The 14,848-nt window shown below is 29.4% G+C and overlaps 1 long non-coding RNA gene across 1 annotated transcript; it reads left to right on the top strand.

Moving 5' to 3' along the window:
• The first annotated feature begins 1,080 nt into the window (after positions 1-1,080).
• On the top strand, positions 1,081-12,319 carry LOC127172804 (uncharacterized). The gene is made up of 4 exons (XR_007828677.1): positions 1,081-1,348; positions 6,538-6,622; positions 9,569-9,700; positions 12,030-12,319. It is a non-coding gene; the product is annotated as an uncharacterized LOC127172804 (long non-coding RNA).
• Positions 12,320-14,848: the final 2,529 nt, after the last annotated feature.

Genomic DNA, 14,848 nt, shown 5'->3' with positions numbered 1-14,848 from the left:
AAAAAAAAAAAAAATCACATGTCCAGGTCTTATTTTACAACAATTTACAAAGAAAAATATATATTATATTTTGCTTAATAAAAACAATTAAATCTATAACATTCTCATTAATATAACGCAGCTGGATGTTACATTTTTTGTTTTTTTCTTTTCCCCATTATTTTTCAGTGATAATTCTCATTATATTTAATTAAACTTGGTAATTTTGAACTTTTTTTTTTTTTTACCTCATCAGATATTATGAAACTTGGTAAAAATTTTGACACTTACCTGCTAAATAAAAATGAAATAAAATCATGGGCATGATTTGAAAACATTAAATTGTCACACTTTTGCTGTTCCCAGTCAAGAAGAAAGTTGAAGAAAGTTTGGTACTGCAGTCAAATAAAATCTTACTGAAAGCTAATTTTTTGTGATATCAACTTCAAATTTGGAACATGACCAGACATAAGTCTGCACTTTTTAGAATTATGACTTTTTAAATTCTCAAAAATTGGTTAACAGGTAATAAATTAATTAAAACTATTCCATAAATATAATTTATTTTTTAAATATTAAATAAAAAACATTATTGACTTGAAATATAGTACATTTATTTCATAGAAATAAAAATCAGTCATTTGAGAGTTAAATATCTGCTTAATGTGAGACTATAAAAACACATCTCTGGATAGAAAGCAAGAGACACTTAAATGTCTGACAGATTTTGCGGCACATTATTCCTCTGTGAAAATTGGCACTCGAGCGTCCGCTAGATTTACACAAACATGAGAGAGTGTGGCCTTTACCACAGTCGGTAAATATGCTGTGACCTTTCAGATCCGTCCCGGCCGCTAGTGTATTATTATGATGAATGATGTTCATTAAACGGGTGAGAATATCAATTAGCTGTAAACGAGCAAGAGAAACTTACTCATTCTGTCACACTAACCAACTTTAATTGTTTCCTTATATCATAATTTATGAGCCTTTTAAAGTTTTGAATGTTGAGAGTTTTGGTGTATATTCATCCTTGATCACTTCTTTTCACTGTAATCTGTAATTCTCTGCTCTTTTATTGATTTCTGCTCGCAGGTTCATCATGAAAAACGATGGCGCTCCCTCGCAGCTGTCCTTACCGGAACCTCGAGCCCATCTGTCTCCATGGAAGTTATTTCCCATAATGCCTCCGTCCCTCAGAGCGGGAGCCGCTGACAGAGACGGAAAGCGGTCATTCTGAGCGGCCGGCTGTGGGAAGGACATTTTTCTCTCTCCATTTCCAACAAATGTCATCATCGGTCCATCAAAGACTGGAGCTGAAGATTGATTGGCGGCTTCGTCCACCAATAGGAGACACTGCAGCGGCTTTGTAAGTGTCCAACAGCTGCACACCAGTGTATAAACTAATACAGTTTTAATATTTTGAATTAGTTTGTCTTTTTGTACTTTCAGTTTTAATTTAATTTTAGTTACTTTTTTTTTTTTTTTTTATGGTTTTATGTGCTTCTGTTCGTTTTATTAATATATTTGAAATATTTCTCTTTAGGGTTAATTTGTTTTTATTTCCATTTTAGTTTTTATTTATTTTATTTCCAGTTAGTAATTTTAGTGCTTCGACTTAAACTAAATTAAGTTTTAATCAAATATTTGTTCTATTTTTATTTCAGCTGCTTTTGTCTTTTTTTCATTATTTTTTATTTTAAATTACTATTTAGCACTAATTTATTTTTATTTACTTTTTTTCTCTCCAGTAATTTCTCTCGTAATTTTAGTGCTTCAACTTAAACTAAGTTAAGTTTTTATTGTAATTTTTGTTTTATTTTTATTTGAGCTGCTTTTGTCTTTTTATTCGTTTTTATTTATTTGAAATATTACTATTTAGCTTTAGTTTATTTTTTTTTTATTTTTGTTTTATTTTATTTCCAGTTAGTAATTTTAGTGCTTCAACATAAACTAAATTAAATTTTATTGTAATATTGGTTTTATTTTTATTTGAGCTATTTTTGTCTTTTTGTTAATTTTTGTTTATTTTAAATATTTCTATTTAGCTTTAATTTATTTTTTTATTTTTGTTTGTTATTTTATTTAGAGTTAGTAATTTCAGTGCTTCTAAACTAAATGCATTTTTTAATCCAATATTTGTTTTATTTTTATTTCAGCTGCTTTTGTCTTTTTATTCATTTTTGAATATTTTAAATATTACTATTAAGCGCTGTTTTATTTTTATTTAGATTTTTATTATTTTCTTTCCAGGTAGTAATTTTAGTGCTGAACTTAAACTAAATGAAAAATTGACTAACTGAACTGAAATACTTTTTTTTTTGTCTAATATTTGTTCTTATTTTTATCTTAGCTAATTTTTGTTTAAGCTACTGTTATTAGGGAGTTTATTTTGAATATTTTTATTTAGGTTTAATTTCCATCTATTTTAGTTACATTTCAATAATGTTGTTGTGTGTTTTGTCAGTTTAATTACATTTAGTTTGTTTTAAATATTACTATTTTACTATTTTATTCTTTTTCTTTTGTTTTAGTTTTAGCTAATTTTTTTTCTTCCAAATTAGTCATTTTAGTGCTTCAACTTAAACTAAACAAAAAAGATGCAAAGAAAAATATATTATATTTTGCTAAATTTAACTTATAAAATTCTCATTAATATAAGGCATCTGGATGTTTTATTTTATTTTTTTCCCATAATTTTCAGTAATAATTCTCATTATATTTAATTAAACTTGGTTTATGAAATTAAGTTGACATTAAAGCCACTTTAACAAATGGTAGCATCATTTATAAATATTTTCCAATTTAATTAGCACACTATATTATTGTTTTGCATTACAGTAATGAGAATTTAGTGTTAAATGTGTTTAATTGTTATGAAAATAATCCTAAAATAGGCTTAGTTTCTTTATGCAATTACAAGTCCATTATTTTTAGCATGAAATATGACATGCTAAAACTCTCCAGGTTTTGTGAAATTCATACAGACAGTCACATTAATAATATTAATATGACAGTAAATGTTCTTTTCTTAGAAATGCTCTTTTCTTTGAAAGCATTGCAGGAAGAGCAATGGGAAATTTAAACATATAATTATAGTTCATTACATAACGAAGGACTCCATGGAGACTTCTTCTCGCAAGCCTATATGCATAATTAATATGCATGAGATGAGCGATGAGAATAATCTGCTCGCATAATGCAAGAATTTCACACCGTCCTGCTGTGAATCTGTTTTGGGCTCCAGCCAATATAATAAATAATAATGCACCGTAAACAATGCAGGATTTCTCTTTGTCTGGCGGTTTAGATGGGGAATAGATTGGAAGAATCACAAATATTGGTCTCTGAAAGCGGAGGATAAAGAAGAGCGTGTTTAGTGAGCCGAACGGGACGTTTGAGCAGATGTTGTGTCATTGAGCATGTAATGCGCTGCATGAAATCAGCAGGAACATTCACTCTATTTACCGCCTTAATTCATGCTTCTGAATGATTTATCAATGCATATTATTCTAGAAAAACAAAAAACAAATATTTGTCTTTGGAATGTAGTAATTTGCTTGGTTAATGTCACTGCAAATATCAATGCAGCCTTTCTAAAATCTGCCAATAGTAAACAGTCATTTAATGTGAGTTGACATGAACATCATAAAGGTTGCGGCGATAATGGCAAATAAAGATTTTGAGAAAATTTAAATATGACATAATCAGATCACATTTATTTATCCAATAAAGACAGTTTTTAAGCAGCTTCACAAAATAAAAAGGAAAATGACAGTGTTAACTTTGCAAAATGTATCAATTTTGAAAAAACTCAAGTCTCATTCAGATCGATTCAGTTTAGTGTTCATTTAGTTTAGTTTATAGAGATACTGTTTTTTTTTATTTTGAATTAGTTTTTTTTAATATTTTTTGCTTTCATATTCATTTTACTGACTTTTAGAAATGTTTTGTTTTTGTCATTTTTATTTTTTGTCTATGTAGTTTCATTAAAGAAGTCCACTTCCAGAACAATTTACAAATAATTTACTCACCCCCTTGTCATCCAAGAAGTTCATATCTTTCTTTCTTTAGTCATAAAGAGAATTTTTCTCCATATAATGGACTTCATTGGTACCGATTTTGAACTTCCAAAATGTAGTTTAAATGCAGCTTCAAAGGCTCTAAACGATCCCAGCCGAGGAAGAAGGGTCTTATCTAGCGAAACAATCGCTCATTTTTTTTTTAAAAATAAAATTTTGTATACTTTAAAATGAAAGTGTTTATAAAGCGAATGCGCAAAGACTAAGAAAGTGCAAGTAAGTCAAACACTGTTTACAAACAAAAAGGTACAACAATGTCAGACGATTCTGAAGTTGCAGGAGAAAATAAGATGGAGATTTTTGCCATTCTCTACCTTTTTGCCAGCCGATGAAGAAGGGTCTTATCTAGCGAAACGATCGGTCGTTTATTTATTTATTTATTTTTTTTAAATAAACATATGTATACTTTTTAAGCACAAAACTTGTGTAGCACAGGCTCTGGGATGCGCGTCCACAACGCTACGAATTAGTGATGGGTTGTTCTTGAACGATTCTTTCATTTTGAATGAATCTTTAATGTGACTCGGGAAGAACGAGTCGTCTCGGGAGTGATTCGTTCAGTCACACATGCACAACATCCTATTAGGTTCTGTACTGGAATTAGTTCACCTGTTTTGAGTCTTTGGGTTTTTCGAGTCGTTTGTTCATCTTATGAGGCTAAAATGAACGAAATGACTCCTAAAAAAAGATTTGTTTATTTTGCTGAACGAGACTCAAAGATCCGAGTCGGTAAAATGATCCGAACTTCCCATCGATACTCCGGCTCAAAAAGGTAGAGTATGTCGAAAAACTCCATCTTATTTTCTCCTACAACTTCAGAATCGTCCGACATCGTTGCACCTTTTTGTTTGTAAACAGCGTTTGACTTACTTGCACTTTCTTAGTCTTTGTGCGTTCGCTTTGTAAACACTGGGTCTGTAGTTCTGCGTGACCTTTTGACATAATTCAATAGTACGTTGCGTTGTGGACGCGCATCCCAGAGCCTGTGCTACACCAGCTTTTGTGCTTAAAAAGTATACGAATTTTTATTTTTCGTAAACGATAACCGATCGTTCTGCTAGATAAGACCCTTCTTCCTCGGCTGGGATCGTTTAGAGCCTTTGAAGCTGCATTTAAACTACATTTTGGAAGTTCAAAATCGGGCACCAATGAAGTCCATTATATGGAGAAAAGTCCTGAAATGCTTTCCTCAAAAACCATAATTTCTTTACGACTGAAGACAGAAAGACATGAACATCTTGGATGACAAGAGGGTGAGTACATTATTTTTGAATTATTGTTCTGGAAGTGGACTTCTCCTTTAATTTAGTTGTTTTAGATAAACTAAATTTTTCATTTTAGATAAACTAAAAAATATTTTTTTATTAAAATGTTATTTTGTTTAACTTAAAGTTTATTTTATTTTTAAATAATTGTTTTATGGTTTTAGTTAGTTTCAAATTAATAAACAGGAAAATAACAGTGTTTATGTCGCAAAATTGATGAATTATGAAAGAAATTCAAATTCAAAAAGACATTAGCTTCATTATAAAGATCAATTCAGTTTAATGTTTATTTATTTGAATGTTTTAGCATTATTCAATTTAGTAATGAGATACTATAGATTTATTAATATTTTCAATTGTATTTTATTTTCTACACATCTCGTTACATTTTTAGTAATTTTTAATTATGTCTGTAGAGTTTTGCACTCAAAAAATGTTGCAAAATTGATCAATTATGAAAAATTCAAATAAGATAATTTGTTCAATGTAATACTATAATTTTCATTAATATTTTGAATTATATTTAATTTTTTTTATGTGTTTGCTTTCATATTAATTTTAGTGACATTTTAATGATTTTATTGTGTTTTTGTCATTTATTTAGATTTTTTTTCTCAGTTCATTTTATTTTATATTAATGAAAATGTTGCCTTGGCAACTAGCTGTTTTTAAATATTTGTATTTTTTGTTTATTTATTTATTAATTGTTAATTCAATTTAATTTCAGTTAACATTTATTTGATTTTTAAGTAACAAATTTATTTTATGGTTTTAGTTTTACAGTAGTGAACTCTAGTAACCCTTGTTCAGATCTATAATACTGTCCTGTCTTTTATTTTTCTTTTATTAGTTGTCTTTTTGTCACTGAATGTTATTTTACTCCCGATTGCAACACATTAATGGATTGAAATGGCTTGTGAACGCTGTCTCATGTGACTTTTGCACATCATCATCTGAGCTTGTGTTTTTTTCTGTGCACTGACCTCTCCTTTAATGGCATATCTGCACAGCACTTTGACGTGAGGCAGAATAAATCTCAGTTATTCAGCTCTATATCCGGTGTTATGATCTGAACGTGTGACCCTGATCTGTACAAACCTCTGAGACCTTCAGAAAGAAAACATTAGATCATCCAACTCATATCATTCAACTATGATATGTTATATTGTATTTCTGGTAGATTTATATCATCCTGTTATTTATTTTTACAGTGTCCACTTCCATTGTGTGGAAATTAGTGGTTCAAGAGGACAAAAGCTCATTTTATGTTCAACAGAAGACAGAAGGAACTTAAGGGTAAGTATTTAGCCTCATCAGTTTAGTTTCGTGTAAGTTTATGATAATCGTGACTGTGCAAAATGTGATATTCACCCTCCAGAAAAATAACTACAGCACTTTTTCTTTTGGTGGCAAAGGTAAAGGAGGTTTTTGTTTCAGAGAACTGAGATTAATAACTCTGATATAAAAACATTATCTGGGAAACTGGGTTGTAAATAAATTTCATCATTTCGCTCTAAACTCGCAGTAGCTGAAATATCCAGTGTGTAAATTCAGTGTGAAATGTCAGCGCAGACTCTCAGAGGAGCTGATCTGAATCTTAATCTTGTGTGTTTCTGAACAGGAGTCGCATAATGAAAAACACATCGGCTGCAAACAGAGTTCTAGAGTAAATCAATCAGAGTTTGCAGCGCAGCTGTGAGTAAATATAAAAACAGAGCTGGTGCCTGAGAATCAATCATTTGAGCTGTTCCTTTACTTTCTTCTACTTCCATTTCATCTAATCTGATATTTAACCTTAATGCAGAGACACTTTTGGGAGTTTCAGACGAGATATAAATATTTTAGGTGTCCTTGTCATTAAGGATCGTAGCATTGCACTGATCATCAATGTTTTAGTGTTCATTAACTACAACTGAAATGATTCTAAATTGTTTGCATTAATTAAAATTAAGCTGAAAAGTACAAACATTAGATGAAAAACGTCAACTTAAACTTCTAAGCTAACAAATAAAACAACAAAAATCTGACAACTACAAAAATTACTAAAACTAAAACAAATATAAACTGAAATATAGAAATAATAAAAATGAAAAAAGCTAATTCTAAATATTAATAAATACTATAATAGTATATAAATAATTAGTGCTTGGCAATGGTTAATTGTGATTAATCGCATCCAAAATACAAAAGTTTTTTTTAAATGTATATATAAAGACACGTATACAGTATATATATTTTAAAATATTTACATGTGTATATATTTATATGCATATAAGTTATATATAAAAATATATTTACTATATAAAGATATATTTTTCTTAAATATATACATGCATGTGTGTTTATATATACATAATAAACACACACATATTATGTACACAAAAACTTTTATTTTGGATGCGATTAATCATTGCCCAGTATTATAAATAATACTAAAATGGCATTTATATTCATGCAGTTTGAACAATTTTGAAATAAAGATGAAATAAAATATAAATATTGGTTATAAAATCTCAGCTTAAAACACTTGAATGTAAATTAATGTAAAAACTACCTAGGAATATAAAAAAGTAATAAAAATAAATAAATAAATAACGCACACAACAAAATTACTAAAATTAAAACGAAAATATGAAATATTTGTATTTAATATTTAAATTTAATTATAATATAATTCCATTTTAAAAAATAAAATAAATTCTAAATATGAATAAATATTTGTAGTATATAAATAATTCTAAAATAACACTGATATTCGTGCAATTCAAATAATCTTGAAATGAAGATGAAATAAAATATAAATATTGAATTAAAAACATCTACCTAAAAACCTTAAATGTAAATTGGAAATGCTGCCTTGGCAACTAACCAAAATAAAGTAAAGTTGAAAAACTAAAATTACTACAACTGAAAGAAATAATTTAAAGTTAAATGGAAATATGTAAAACTAATAAAAAATAAAACTAACAAAAAGGACAAAATTACTAATTAAAATTAAAATATAAAAATAAAATCTAATTCCAAATATTAGATATAAATAAATCCTAAATAAATAAATAAAACTAAAAGCAACAGTATAATAGTATATGAACAATACTAAACACTGATATTCACGCAATTTGAATAATCTTAAAATAAAGATTATTTTCCTATTTATCACTGTAAAGCTGCAATGAAACAATCTGTATTGTATAAAGCACTATAGAAATAAAAAGTGAAAGCTGAAATAAAATGTAAATACTCTACAAAAATGTAAACGTAAATTAGAAATGTTTAAAATAATTCAAGTTAAGGTACTAAAATTACTAAAAAATACTAAAAATAAAATTAAATTAAATTAAAATTAAAATAGAAAAACTCATTCTAAATGTTACTAAATAATATAAGAGTATTTAAATTCTAGTAAAATAATATTCATGTTTTGAATAATCTCTGCCAGTCACATGTGGGCTGGTGTGAAAGCGCAGCGACGTGTTCATATGCAGCTAATGTGCAGCGCTGACACTTTGGCTCTGCGTTATGAGGCTTGAAATGAGCGTGCAAGACATTTGTGCTCATTGTGTAATTAAAGTCACAGGCTTTCAGTAATGAGTTTATGGTCTCGTTCCAGTATCGGGCTAATTATAAAATCACAAAAATTAGGAAGCGCTGAATGTCGGCGAGCAACTGAACACCACTTTGCATGTTATAATCCACCCAAAAAAACGTCCGAATCCTGTGGATGAATAGTGTTATTTACACAGGCTGAGAACGGCCGGTCGTGACGAGTCAGGTAATTACTTACCGCTTTTATTCTGAAGCCTAAACAAATACCTTCTCCTCTGTGAATCTATAGCACACGAGCGGCAAACGCCCGCTAATAGATCAGCGGCGACAGCTTCATTAGACCGAACATTAGCAGAGCAGAGAGACGAGACGTTAACAGCGACTCTATCAGCCGGACCCAATGAATGTGCCTTTTTATAAAATGCACATTATTGAAAATAAGACTGATTCGCTTTGTTTTAACTAAGGTAACAAGGAGCAGCTTTAGAGTCAGAGCAGGCGTGTTTTGTTTAGTTGGTTCCCTGAAGTCCGCTTATTTAGTTTTCAAAACTGTTTTTGAAGCTGTAACTAATTCTTCTGTATGTAAATGAGCTCTGCTCTGATTGGCTGATCTCTGCATGCTGTCATTCAGGTTGGAACGAGTGTTTGTAGTTTGTGTATAATTCAATTTAGTGTGTGTGTGTGTGTGTGTTTCAGGCCCCGGGAGGTTCACCAACAGAGTAAGAACACTGTGATCGGAGCGCGGGAACATTCATAACACTGGATGATGCATTTCCACTGTGAGGTCAAAGGTCACTGGACTTCAGTTTGTGACTCACGGTCAGAATGGTAAAAAGAAACCACACAAAGTAGAATGTTATTTGTTCCATGTGTTCAGCTGAGCTCAGAAATGATTTTTGAAGAAGAAAAAACTTCTGGCTTTCGCAGTCCAGATAATTGTGCTCATCTTTTTCGGTTTTCCTGTGCATCTTTCCATTGGAAGCCTACAGAGTAGCCACGCCCCCTCAATACCATACAGGGATGAAAAAATTCAAATAAATGTGGATATGACTGAAGGAATGAATAAATACAAAAAATATACTACTTGTCAAAAGTTTGAAGTAATTAAGATTTTGTAATGTTTTTAAAAATATTTTTGAACATAAAGTATATAGTTTTTTTTTTTTTTTTTTTTTATACCTAATTAATTATTTTTTTTTTTTTCAATCTTACCCCAAACATTTAAATGGTAGTGACCACAGAAATACTCTGCAGCACAACTGTTTTCAGTACTGATAATAATCAGAAATGTTTGTTGAGCAGCAAATCAGCATATTAGAATGATTTCTGAAGGATCATGTGACACTGAAGACTGGAGTAATGATGCTGAAAATTCAGCTTTGATCACAAAAATAAATGACATTTTAACAAATATTTGCATAGAAAACCACTATTTTAAATTGTAATAATATTTTACAATTTTACTGTTTTTACTTTATTTCTGATTAAATTTAACATAATTATCACACTTTTTTAAAAGTATAAGCATAGTTTAAATCTATGCATTTGGCAGACACTTATGAAGGGCTGCACAATTTGGGGAAAAAGTTGTGATTTGTTTTTGTTTTTTTCTCAAAAACATTGATTTGCAATTTAAAATGTGATTTAAAAAAATAGAATAATATTAGTACATATTATTACTAAATAAAAATATTACATATTAAATGCAAATATTACTATTTTAATATTTCACTTAATGATAAAAAATAGTATTTAAAATAATAGTAATAATAATAATTATTATAATTATTATTTACATTTGAACTGTAAAATTGCTAACATTTATCATAGTTTCTTAAATGTCTAAACATTTATTTTGATCGGAACCACATGAGCTTCTCTTTCCACAAAAATATTGGGCAGCACAACTGTTTTCAACTGATAATAATCAGAAATGTTTGTTGAGCAGCAAATCAGCATATTAGAATGATTTCTGAAGGATCATGTGACACTGAAGACTGGAGTAATGATGCTGAAAATTAAGCTGCGCATCACAGAAATAAATTACACTTTAACAAATATTCGCATATAAAACCCCTATTTTAAATTGTAATAATATTTTACAATTTTACTGTTTTTACTGTATTTCTGATTAAATTTAACATAATTATCACACTGTTTTAAAAGTATAAGCATAATTTAAATGTGTCCATTTGGCAGACACTTATGAAGGGCTGTGCAATTTGGGGGAAAATTTGTGATATTTTTTTTTTTTCCTCAAATTTGATTTGCAATTTAAAATGTGATTTAAAAAACAGAATAACATTAGTACATATTATTACTAAATAAAAATATTAAAATATTAAATGCAAAAATAATTTTTTTAACAGTTTAACAGATATTCACATAGAAAACAGCTATTTTAAATTGTAATAATATTTCACAATTTTACTGGTTTTACTGTACTTCTGTTTGAATAAATGCAGCTTTGATGAGCAGAAATGTCGTCTTTTTAAAACCTTAAAAGTCCTTATTCCAAACATTTTAACAGCAGTGTAAATGAAAGCATAAATAAATATGTACATTTATGTAAGAACAGTGCTGCCAGTCAAGCAATCTTGTAGGCTGTATTAAATAATTGTTTTTCCTTGAGGAAAGAAAACTAAATCATATGTGTAATTTGGATTCTGTAATTCTCATAGTCACTCATAGCAGCACCTCGTCTTGCACAACACAATGATTCAGTATTTCTCAAACTGCATTACAATGCACAGGAATGTCCCATATGGGTTTCATATATAAATAAATCATCTCTAAAAAGGGTTTTTCTCCATTTACAGAGAAATGCATGCTCTGCTACATTCAGTCACTCTAAATAGAGTGAAACTGTTATGAAACAGTATATGTAAAATTTATATTTCTTATAAAAAAAATAGTTTGTAAAGCATTAACAGCACAAAAAAATGTAATTGCATTAAGCATTTGAATAATTGCATGCATTACCTTGTTAATAACTTGGAAATGTGAATGCATAAAAAAGATATATGCAATAAATTATTAAATAAGTGAGTATTGTAATAAATAAAGGACTATTTTTTGCAAAAAAGTAAACAATATTTACTGCATTATGTTATTTGTTTATTTTATTTATTGATTGTTACGTTCTTTATTTTTGCAGGTTTGCCAGCTCTGAGATGCATGTAAATGCACCAGTGCAGCTGCAGAAACACTTCGGTGCATTAACACTCCAGTCACACGCAGCCCTCATTACACGAAACGACAAGCGTGAGATGTCACTGCAATCTGCTGCATGATTCATGTGCATCTTACATGCATTCATGAACAAATCTAAAACTCAGCGAACTGCTCTGGAAACATGAGGAGAGGCTGAATTACGTCTGATCTGAGGAAACATCAGGCCTGTAAAAGCCCAGAGACCAGCGGAGGCGTGAGAGCAGAACATAAATATGAAAGGCAAGTTACAGAATGAGGAAAGAATTTTAAAAGGCCCATAGCTGACATTTTAATCATACTTAATTTAGTTTATCATGCTGGTCAAGGTTTCTTGCACTACAGACAGTCATAATTTAGTTTTAATAATCATTTTTCACTGTTTCTATGACCCTTTATAATTAAACAGGCTGTTTGGGCTGATTTTATATATATATGTGACCAATAAGGGTCAGTTTTTCAAAATTGAGATTTATACAAGCTGAATAAATAAGCTTTCCATTGATGTTTGGTTTGTTAGAATAGGACAATATTTGTTCGAGATACAACTATTTGGAAATCTGGAATCTGAGGGTGCAAAAAAATCAAAATATTGAGAAAATCGCCTTTAAAGTTGTCCAAATAAAGTTCTTAACAATGTATATTACTAATCAAAAAGTAAGTTTTGATATATTTACAGTAGAAATTTTACAAAATATCTTCATGGAACATGATCTTTACTTAATATGCTAATGATTTTTGCCATAAAAGAAAAATCTACAATTTTGACCCATACAATGTATTTTTGGCTATTGCTACAAATATACCCCAGCAACTTAAGACTGGTTTTGTGGTCCAGGGTCACATACATATACATATACATATATATATATATATATATATATATATATATATACACACCGCTTAAAAGTTTGGGATCAGTAAGAATTATAATGTTTTTTTTTTTTTTTTTTAAAGTCTCTTATGCTCATCAAGGCTGCATTTATTTGATCAAAAAATACAAAAAAAAACAAAAAAAAAAACTGTAACATTACAAAATGTTAATTACAACTGTAATATTGCAAATGTCATTTATTACAATATAAATTAATGTTTTTATTTTAATATACTTTAAAGTATAATTTATTCCTGTGTTGCAAAGCTGAATTTTCATCAGCTGTTACTCCAGTCTTAAGTGTCACAGGATTTCTGATCCTTCAGAAATCATTCTAATATGCTGATTTATTATTGGAATTATCAATGTTAAAACAGTTGTGCTGCCAAATATTTTTTGGAACCTGTGATTGTTTTTTTCAGGATTCTTTGATGAATAACAAGTTAAAAAGAACAGCATTTATTCAAAATATAAATCTTTTCTAACAATGTAAATCTATGCTATCACTTTTTTATTAATTTAACACATCCTTGGTGAATCAAAGTATTAATTTCTTTCAAAAAAAAACAAAGAATAAAAATGTACTGACCCCAAACTTTTGAACAGTAGTGTATATTGTTAGAAAACCTTTCTATTTTAAATAAATGCTGTTCTTTTTAAACTTTTATTGATCAAAGAATCCTAAAAAAATAAAAGTATCACAGGTTCCAAAAAAATATTAAGGAGCACAACTGTTTCCAGCACTAATAATAAATCAGCGTATTAGAAAAAAATTCCACTTTAATTTCAGATACAAACTAAATTTTAATGTATATTAATATAGAAAAAAATAGTTTCACATCGTAATAATATTTTTCCAATATTTTATCAAAATTTTTGGTCTAATGAACAAAAAATTAAAAACCATAAAAAATTATACTGATCCCAAAGCAGCAGTATACTCAGAAATGCTTGTAAATTTTTACAAATAATTACAAATAAATGGCAAGTAACATATTGTATTGAAGTAGAAAAACTGAAATCGTATTTTCTTGTAAAACATACTTCAAAAAACATTTTTACAGTGTGTATTTGACCTGCGTTTGGCACGTCCATTTTGGCTGAGCTGACCGGTGTCATCGTGACCCGCGGCTGTTAACTTCCCCTGCGGCAGCGCTGTGAATCAATAGACCCTCTGACCCCGGAGCCCAAGGCATCATCCATCTGACCCTGTTAAAATCTGCTGGACAGAGAGAAAGAAACCGACTGAAAGAGAAATACAGTATAAAGCGGCAGCGGCCTCGGGCTCTTCATCGGCGCTAAAGACACAGAAACACGGCGTGGGAGGAAAAAACACTGACCTACATCAACAGTGAGTCAATATCTGCACCCATCAACTCCTTTCACATAGGAAATACAATATATCAATATTAAACGTTCCTTTTAGATTATATTATATACAACTTTTTTGTAAGAAATTAATACTTTTATTTAAGGATGCATTGAATTGATCAAAAGTGACATTAAAGACATTTATAATGTTACAAAAAATTACATAATCATAGGATTTTTATCATTATAGTTAACGTTCTTGGTGTGAATGTGATATTTATATTTTATTTCAGCTCTATTTCAATTATTGACTTTTTAAAATGATGTATTTTTTGATATGATGAATAAAATATTTTTTTTTATTTCTTAAATTTTGCATTTTTAAACATTTCTGTTTAGCTATGCGTGATTAGATACACTAAATTCTGTGTTTGAGTTCAGCACTGAATGTTTGTGTGTTTGTCTCCGAGGGCCGGCGTGGAGGCCTGGATGAGCGGTGATGCTCTGAAAGTGTGCCAGAGCATCAGTCTGACATATGCAGCAGCACCTGGACACACACACACACACACACACGCTTGACC

The sequence above is a fragment of the Labeo rohita genome, chromosome 2, assembly GCF_022985175.1.
Source record: "Labeo rohita strain BAU-BD-2019 chromosome 2, IGBB_LRoh.1.0, whole genome shotgun sequence".
Classification (NCBI taxonomy): Eukaryota; Metazoa; Chordata; class Actinopteri; order Cypriniformes; family Cyprinidae; genus Labeo; species Labeo rohita.
This window is presented reverse-complemented; position numbering and strand designations above follow the sequence as displayed.